Genomic DNA, 9,489 nt, shown 5'->3' on the forward strand with positions numbered 1-9,489 from the left:
GGAAGAACCCCGGCAGGCATCTGCCAATAAAAAGGGTCAATTTTTGGAGGGCTTGTCAAAAGCCATTGCTTGTTGCTTTTACATCCATGTATGGAAGAACCCCGGCAGGCATCTGCCACTAAAAAGGGTCAATTTTTGGAGGGCTTGTGAAAACCCATTGCTTGTTGCTTTTACATCTATGTATGGAAGAACCCCGGCAGGCATCTGCCAAAAAAAAGGGTCAATTTTTGGAGGGCTTGTCAAAAGCCATTGCTTGTTGCTTTTACATCGATGTATGGAAGAACCCCGGCAGGCATCTGCCAAAAAAAAGGGTCAATTTTTGGAGGGCTTGTCAAAAGCCATTGCTTGTTGCTTTTACATCCATGTATGGAAGAACCCCGGCAGGCATCTGCCACTAAAAAGGGTCAATTTTTGGAGGGCATGTCAAAAGCCATTGCTTGTTGCTTTTAAATCCATGTATGGAAGAACCCCGGCAGGCATCCGCCAATAAAAAGGGTCAATTTTTGGAGGGCTTGTCAAAAGCCATTGCTTGTTGCTTTTACATCCATGTATGGAAGAACCCCGGCAGGCATCTGCCAATAAAAAGGGTCAATTTTTGGAGGGCTTGTGAAAAGCCATTGCTTGTTGCTTTTACATTCATGTATGGAAGAACCCCGGCAGGCATCTGCCAATAAAAAAGGTCAATTTTTGGAGGGCTTGTCAAAAGCCATTGCTTGTTGCTTTTACATCCATGTATGGAAGAACCCCGGCAGGCATCTGCCACTAAAAAGGGTCAATTTTTGGAGGGCTTGTCAAAAGCCATTGCTTGTTGCTTTTACATCCATGTATGGAAGAACCCCGGCAGGCATCTGCCAATAAAAAGGGTCAATTTTTGGAGGGCTTGTCAAAAGCCATTGCTTGTTGCTTTTACATCCATGTATGGAAGAACCCCGGCAGGCATCTGCCAATAAAAAGGGTCAATTTTTGGAGGGCTTGTCAAAAGCCATTGCTTGTTGCTTTTACATCCATGTATGGAAGAACCCCGGCAGGCATCTGCCACTAAAAAGGGTCAATTTTTGGAGGGCTTGTGAAAACCCATTGCTTGTTGCTTTTACATCTATGTATGGAAGAACCCCGGCAGGCATCTGCCAAAAAAAAGGGTCAATTTTTGGAGGGCTTGTCAAAAGCCATTGCTTGTTGCTTTTACATCCATGTATGGAAGAACCCCGGCAGGCATCTGCCACTAAAAAGGGTCAATTTTTGGAGGGCTTGTCAAAAGCCATTGCTTGTTGCTTTTACATCCATGTATGGAAGAACCCCGGCAGGTATCTGCCAATAAAAAGGGTCAATTTTTGGAGGGCTTGTCAAAAGCCATTGCTTGTTGCTTTTAAATCCATGTATGGAAGAACCCCGGCAGGCATCCGCCAATAAAAAGGGTCAATTTTTGGAGGGCTTGTCAAAAGCCATTGCTTTTTGCTTTTACATCTATGTATGGAAGAACCCCGGCAGGCATCTGCCAAAAAAAAGGGTCCATTTTTGGAGGGCTTGTCAAAAACCATTGCCTGTTGCTTTTACATCTATGTATGGAAGAACCCCGGCAGGCATCTGCCACTAAAAAGGGTCATTTTTTGGAGGGCTTGTCAAAAGCCATTGCTTGTTGCTTTTACATCTATGTATGGAAGAACCCCGACAGGCATCTGCCAAAAAAAAGGGTCAATTTTTGGAGGGCTTGTCAAAAGCCAATGCTTGTTGCTTTTACATCTATGTATGGAAGAACCCCGGCAGGCATCTGCCAATAAAAAGGGTCAATTTTTGGAGGGCTTGTGAAAAGCCCCTGCTTGTTGCTTTTACATTCATGTATGGAAGAACCCCGGCAGGCATCTGCCAATAAAAGAGGTACATTTTTGGAGGGCTTGTCAAAAGCCATTGATTGTTGCTTTTACATCCATGTATGGAAGAACCCCGGCAGGCATCTGCCACTAAAAAGGGTCAATTTTTGGAGGGCTTGTCAAAAGCCACTGCTTGTTGCTTTTACATCCATGTATGGAAGAACCCCGGCAGGCATCTGCCAATAAAAAGGGTCAATTTTTGGAGGGCTTGTCAAAAGCCATTGCTTGTTGCTTTTACATCCATGTATGGAAGAACCCCGGCAGGCATCTGCCAATAAAAAGGGTAAATTTTTGGAGGGCTTGTGAAAAGCCATTGCTTGTTGCTTCTACATTCATGTATGGAAGAACCCCGGCAGGCATCTGCCAAAAAAAAAAGGGTCAATTTTTGGAGGGCTTGTCAAAAGCCATTGCTTGTTGCTTTTACATCCATGTATGGAAGAACCCCGGCAGGCATCTGCCAAAAAAAAGGGTAAATTTTTGGAGGGCTTGTCAAAAGCCATTGCTTGTTGCTTTTACATCCATGTATGGAAGAACCCCGGCAGGCATCTGCCAATAAAAGGGGTACATTTTTGGAGGGCTTGTCAAAAGCCATTGCTTGTTGCTTTTACATCCATGTATGGATGAACCCCGGCAGGCATCTGCCAATAAAAAGGGTACATTTTTGGAGGGCTTGTCAAAAGCCATTGCTTGTTGCTTTTACATCCATGTATCGAAGAACCCCGGCAGGCATCTGCCAATAAAAAGGGTAAATTTTTGGAGGGCTTGTCAAAAGCCATTGCTTGTTGCTTTTACATCCATGTATGGAAGAACCCCGGCAGGCATCTGCCAATAAAAAGGGTACATTTTTGGAGGGCTTGTCAAAAGCCATTGCTTGTTGCTTTTACATCTATGTATGGAAGAACCCCGGCAGGCATCTGCCAATAAAAAGGGTCAATTTTTGGAGGGCTTGTCAAAAGTCATTGCTTGTTGCTTTTACATTCATGTATGGAAGAACCCCGGCAGGCATCTGCCAATAAAAAGGGTCAATTTTTGGAGGGCTTGTCAAAAGCCATTGCTTGTTGCTTTTACATCCATGTATGGAAGAACCCCGGCAGGCATCTGCCAATAAAAGGGGTAAATTTTTGGAGGGCTTGTCAAAAGCCATTGCTTGTTGCTTTTACATCCATGTATGGAAGAACCCCGGCAGGCATCTGCCAATAAAAGGGGTAAATTTTTGGAGGCCTTGTCGAAAGCCATTGCTTGTTGCTTTTACATCCATGTATGGAAGAACCCCGGCAGGCATCTGCCAATAAAAAGGGTCAATTTTTGGAGGGCTTGTCAAAAGCCATTGCTTGTTGCTTTTACATCCATGTATGGAAGAACCCCGGCAGGCATCTGCCAATAAAAAGGGTCAATTTTTGGAGGGCTTGTGAAAAGCCATTGCTTGTTGCTTTTACATCTATGTATGGAAGAACCCCGGCAGGCAAAAAAAAGGGTCAATTTTTGGAGGGCTTGTCAAAAGCCATTGCTTGTTGCTTTTACATCCATGTATGGAAGAACCCCGGCAGGCATCTGCCAATAAAAAGGGTCAATTTTTGGAGGGCTTGTCAAAAGCCATTGCTAGTTGCTTTTACATCTATGTATGGAAGAACCCCGGCAGGCATCTGCCAATAAAAAGGGTCAATTTTTGGAGGGCTTGTGAAAAGCCATTGCTTGTTGCTTTTACATCTATGTATGGAAGAACCCCGGCAGGCATCTGCCAATAAAAAGGGTCAATTTTTGGAGGGCTTGTCAAAAGCCATTGCTTGTTGCTTTTACATCTATGTATGGAAGAACCCCGGCAGGCATCTGCCAATAAAAAGGGTCAATTTTTGGAGGGCTTGTGAAAAGCCCCTGCTTGTTGCTTTTACATTCATGTATGGAAGAACCCCGGCAGGCATCTGCCAATAAAAGGGGTAAATTTTTGGAGGGCTTGTCAAAAGCCATTGCTTGTTGCTTTTACATCCATGTATGGAAGAACCCCGGCAGGTATCTTCCAATAAAAGGGGTACATTTTTGGAGGGCTTGTCAAAAGCCATTGCTTGTTGCTTTTACATCCATGTATGGAAGAACCCCGGCAGGCATCTGCCAATAAAAAGGGTCAATTTTTGGAGGGCTTGTCAAAAGCCATTGCTTGTTGCTTTTACATCCATGTATGGAAGAACCCCGGCAGGCATCTGCCACTAAAAAGGGTAAATTTTTGGAGGGCTTGTGAAAAGCCATTGCTTGTTGCTTTTACATCTATGTATGGAAGAACCCCGGCAGGCAAAAAAAAGGGTCAATTTTTGGAGGGCTTGTCAAAAGCCATTGCTTGTTGCTTTTACATCCATGTATGGAAGAACCCCGGCAGGCATCTGCCAATAAAAAGGGACAATTTTTGGAGGGCTTGTCAAAAGCCATTGCTTGTTGCTTTTACATTCATGTATGGTAGAACCCCGGCAGGCATCTGCCAAAAAAAGGGTAGATTTTTGGAGGGCTTGTCAAAAGCCATTGCTTGTTGCTTTTACATCCATGTATGGAAGAACCCCGGCAGGCATCTGCCAATAAAAAGGGTCAATTTTTGGAGGGCTTGTCAAAAGCCATTGCTTGTTGCTTTTACATCTATGTATGGAAGAACCCCGGCAGGCATCTGCCAAAAAAAAGGGTCAATTTTTGGAGGGCTTGTCAAAAGCCATTGCTTGTTGCTTTTACATGTATGTATGGAAGAACCCCGGCAGTCATCTGCCAAAAAAAAGGGTAAATTTTTGGAGGGCTTGTCAAAAGCCATTGCTTGTTGCTTTTACATCCATGTATGGAAGAACCCCGGCAGGCATCTTCCAATTAAAAGGGTCAATTTTTGGAGGGCTTGTCAAAAGCCATTGCTTGTTGCTTTTACATCTATGTATGGAAGAACCCCGGCGGGCATCTGCCAAAAAAAGGGTCAATTTTTGGAGGGCTTGTCAAAAGCCATTGCTTGTTGCTTTTACATCCATGTATGGAAGAACCCCGGCAGGCATCTGCCAATTAAGAGGGTCAATTTTTGGAGGGCTTGTCAAAAGCCATTGCTTGTTGCTTTTACATCTATGTATGGAAGAACCCCGGCAGGCATCTGCCAAAAAAAGTGTACATTTTTGGAGGGCTTGTCAAAAGTCATTGCTTGTTGCTTTTACATCCATGTATGGAAGAACCCCGGCAGGCATCTGCCAATAAAAAGGGTAAATTTTTGGAGGGCTTGTCAAAAGCCATTGCTTGTTGCTTTTACATCCATGTATGGAAGAACCCCGGCAGGCATCTGCCAAAAAAAAGGGTCAATTTTTGGAGGGCTTGTCAAAAGCCATTGCTTGTTGCTTTTACATCCATGTATGGAAGAACCCCGACAGGCATCTGTCAAAAAAAGGGTAAATTTTTGGAGGGCTTGTCAAAAGCCATTGCTTGTTGCTTTTACATCCATGTATGGAAGAACCCCGGCAGGCATCTGCCAATAAAAAGGGTCAATTTTTGGAGGGCTTGTCAAAAGCCATTGCTTGTTGCTTTTACATCTATGTATGGAAGAACCCCGGCAGGCATCTGCCAATAAAAAGGGACAGTTTTTGGAGGGCTTGTCAAAAGCCATTGCTTGTTGCTTTTACATCTATGTATGGAAGAACCCCGGCAGGCATCTGCCAATAAAAAGGGTCAATTTTTGGAGGGCTTGTGAAAAGCCATTGCTTGTTGCTTTTACATTCATGTATGGAAGAACCCCGGCAGGCATCTGCCAAAAAAAGGGTCAATTTTTGGAGGGCTTGTCAAAAGCCATTGCTTGTTGCTTTTACATCCATGTATGGAAGAACCCCGGCAGGCATCTGCCAATAAAAAGGGTAAATTTTTGGAGGGCTTGTCAAAAGCCATTGCTTGTTGCTTTTACATCTATGTATGGAAGAACCCCGGCAGGCATCCGCCAATAAAAAGGGACAATTTTTGGAGGGCTTGTCAAAAGCTATTGCTTGTTGCTTTTACATCTATGTATGGAAGAACCCCGGCAGGCATCTGCCAATAAAAAGGGTCAATTTTTGGAGGGCTTTTCAAAAGCCATTGCTTTTTGCTTTTACATCTATGTATGGAAGAACCCCGGCAGGCATCTGCCACTAAAAAGGGTAAAATTTTTGGAGGGCTTGTCAAAACCCATTGCTTATTGCTTTTACATCTATGTATGGAAGAACCCCGGCAGGCATCGGCCTATAGAAAGGGTAAATTTTTGGAGGGCTTGTGAAAAGCCATTGCTTGTTGCTTTTACATTCATGTATGGAAGAACCCCGGCAGGCATCTGCCAATAAAAGGGGTAAATTTTTGGAGGGCTTGTCAAAAGCCATTGCTTGTTGCTTTTACATCCATGTATGGAAGAACCCCGGCAGGCATCTGCCAATAAAAAGGGTCAATTTTTGGAGGGCTTGTCAAAAGCCATTGCTTGTTGCTTTTACATTCATGTATGGTAGAACCCCGGCAGGCATCTGCCAAAAAAAGGGTACATTTTTGGAGGGCTTGTCAAAAGCCATTGCTTGTTGCTTTTACATCCATGTATGGAAGAACCCCGGCAGGCATCTGCCAATAAAAAGGGTCAATTTTTGGAGGGCTTGTCAAAAGCCATTGCTTTTTGCTTTTACATCTATGTATGGAAGAACCCCGGCAGGCATCTGCCACTAAAAAGGGTCAATTTTTGGAGGGCTTGTCAAAAGCCATTGCTTGTTGCATTTACATCCATGTATGGTAGAACCCCGGCAGGCATCTGCCAATAAAAAGGGTCAATTTTTGGAGGGCTTGTCAAAAGCCATTGCTTGTTGCTTTTACATTCATGTATGGAAGAACCCCGGCAGGCATCTGCCACTAAAAAGGGTCAATTTTTGGAGGGCTTGTCAAAAGCCATTGCTTGTTGCTTTTACATCTATGTATGGAAGAACCCCGGCAGGCATCTGCCAATAAAAAGGGTCAATTTTTGGAGGGCTTGTGAAAAGCCATTGCTTGTTGCTTTTACATTCATGTATGGAAGAACCCCGGCAGGCATTTGCCAAAAAAAGGGTCAATTTTTGGAGGGCTTGTCAAAAGCCATTGCTTGTTGCTTTTACATCCATGTATGGAAGAACCCCGGCAGGCATCTGCCAATAAAAGGGTAAATTTTTGGAGGGCTTGTCAAAAGCCATTGCTTGTTGCTTTTACATCCATGTATGGAAGAACCCCGGCAGGCATCTGCCACTAAAAAGGGTCAATTTTTGGAGGGCTTGTCAAAAGCCATTGCTTGTTGCATTTACATCTATGTATGGAAGAACCCCGGCAGGCATCTGCCAATAAAAAGGGTACATTTTTGGAGGGCTTGTGAAAAGCCATTGCTTGTTGCTTTTACATTAATTTATGGAAGAACCCCGGCAGGCATCTGCCAATAAAAAGGGTCAATTTTTGGAGGGCTTGTCAAAAGCCATTGCTTGTTGCTTTTAAATCTATGTATGGAAGAACCCCGGCAGGCATCTGCCAAAAAAAGGGTCAATTTTTGGAGGGCTTGTCAAAAGCCATTGCTTGTTGCTTTTACATCCATGTATGGAAGAACCCCGGCAGGCATCTGCCAAAAAAAGGGTACATTTTTGGAGGGCTTGTCAAAGCCATTGCTTGTTGCTTTTACATCCATGTATGGAAGAACCCCGGCAGGCATCTGCCACTAAAAAGGGTCAATTTTTGGAGGGCTTGTCAAAAGCCATTGCTTGTTGCTTTTACATCCATGTATGGAAGAACCCCCGGCAGGCATCTGCCAATAAAAAGGGTAAATTTTTGGAGGGCTTGTGAAAAGCCATTGCTTGTTGCTTTTACATTAATTTATGGAAGAACCCCGGCAGGCATCTGTCAATAAAAAGGGTCAATTTTTGGAGGGCTTGTCAAAAGCCATTGCTTGTTGCTTTTACATCTATGTATGGAAGAACCCCGGCAGGCATCTGCCAAAAAAAGGGTCAATTTTTGGAGGGCTTGTCAAAAGCCATTGCTTGTTGCTTTTACATCCATGTATGGAAGAACCCCGGCAGGCATCTGCCACTAAAAAGGGTACATTTTTGGGGGGCTTGTCAAAAGCCATTGCTTGTTGCTTTTACATCCATGTATGGAAGAACCCCGGCAGGCATCTGCCACTAAAAGGGGTCAATTTTTGGAGGGCTTGTCAAAAGCCATTGCTTGTTGCTTTTACATCTATGTATGGAAGAACCCCGGCAGGCATCTGCCAAAAAAAAGGGTCAATTTTTGGAGGGCTTGTCAAAAGCCATTGCTTGTTGCTTTTACATCTATGTATGGAAGAACCCCGGCAGGCATCTGCCAAAAAAAGGGTAAATTTTTGGAGGGCTTGTCAAAAGCCATTGCTTGTTGCTTTTACAACTATGTATGGAAGAACCCCGGCAGGCATCTGCCAATAGAAAGGGTCAATTTTTGGAGGGCTTGTGAAAAGCCATTGCTTGTTGCTTTTACATTCATGTATGGAAGAACCCCGGCAGGCATCTGCCAATAAAGGGGGTAAATTTTTGGAGGGCTTGTCAAAACCCATTGCTTGTTGCTTTTACATCTATGTATGGAAGAACCCCGGCAGGCATTTGCCAAAAAAAGGGTAAATTTTTGGAGGGCTTGTCAAAAGCCATTGCTTGTAGCTTTTACATCCATGTATGGAAGAACCCCGGCAGGCATCTGCCAATAAAAAGGGTCCATTTTTGGAGGGCTTGTCAAAAGCCATTGCTTGTTGCTTTTACATCTATCTATGGAAGAACCCCGGCAGGCATTTGCCAAAAAAAAGGGTCAATTTTTGGAGGGCTTGTCAAAAGCCATTGCTTGTTGCTTTTACATCTATGTATGGAAGAACCCCGGCAGGCATCTGCCAAAAAAAGGGTCAATTTTTGGAGGGCTTGTCAAAAGCCATTGCTTGTTGCTTTTACAACTATGTATGGAAGAACCCCGGCAGGCATCTGCCAAAAGAAAGGGTCAATTTTTGGAGGGCTTGTGAAAAGCCATTGCTTGTTGCTTTTACATTCATGTATGGTAGAACCCCGGCAGGCATCTGCCAAAAAAAGGGTACATTTTTGGAGGGCTTGTCAAAAGCCATTGCTTGTTGCTTTTACATCCATGTATGGAAGAACCCCGGCAGGCATCTGCCAATAAAAAGGGTCAATTTTTGGAGGGCTTGTCAAAAGCCATTGCTTGTTGCTTTTACATCTATGTATGGAAGAACCCCGGCAGGCATCTGCCACTAAAAAGGGTCAAGTTTTGGAGGGCTTGTCAAAAGCCATTGCTTGTTGCTTTTACATCTATGTATGGAAGAACCCCGGCAGGCATCTGCCAAAAAAAAAGGGTCAATTTTTGGAGGGCTTGTCAAAAGCCATTGCTTGTTGCTTTTAAATCCATGTATGGAAGAACCCCGGCAGGCATCTGCCACTAAAAAGGGTCAATTTTTGGAGGGCTTGTCAAAAGCCATTGCTTGTTGCTTTTACATCTATGTATGGAAGAACCCCGGCAGGCATCTGCCAAAAAAAGGGTACATTTTTGGAGGGCTTGTCAAAAGCCATTGCTTGTTGCTTTTACATCCATGTATGGAAGAACCCCGGCAGGCATCTTCCAATAAAAAGGGACA

Source organism: Rhinoderma darwinii, assembly GCF_050947455.1.
Source record: "Rhinoderma darwinii isolate aRhiDar2 chromosome 2 unlocalized genomic scaffold, aRhiDar2.hap1 SUPER_2_unloc_35, whole genome shotgun sequence".
Taxonomy (NCBI): domain Eukaryota; kingdom Metazoa; phylum Chordata; class Amphibia; order Anura; family Rhinodermatidae; genus Rhinoderma; species Rhinoderma darwinii.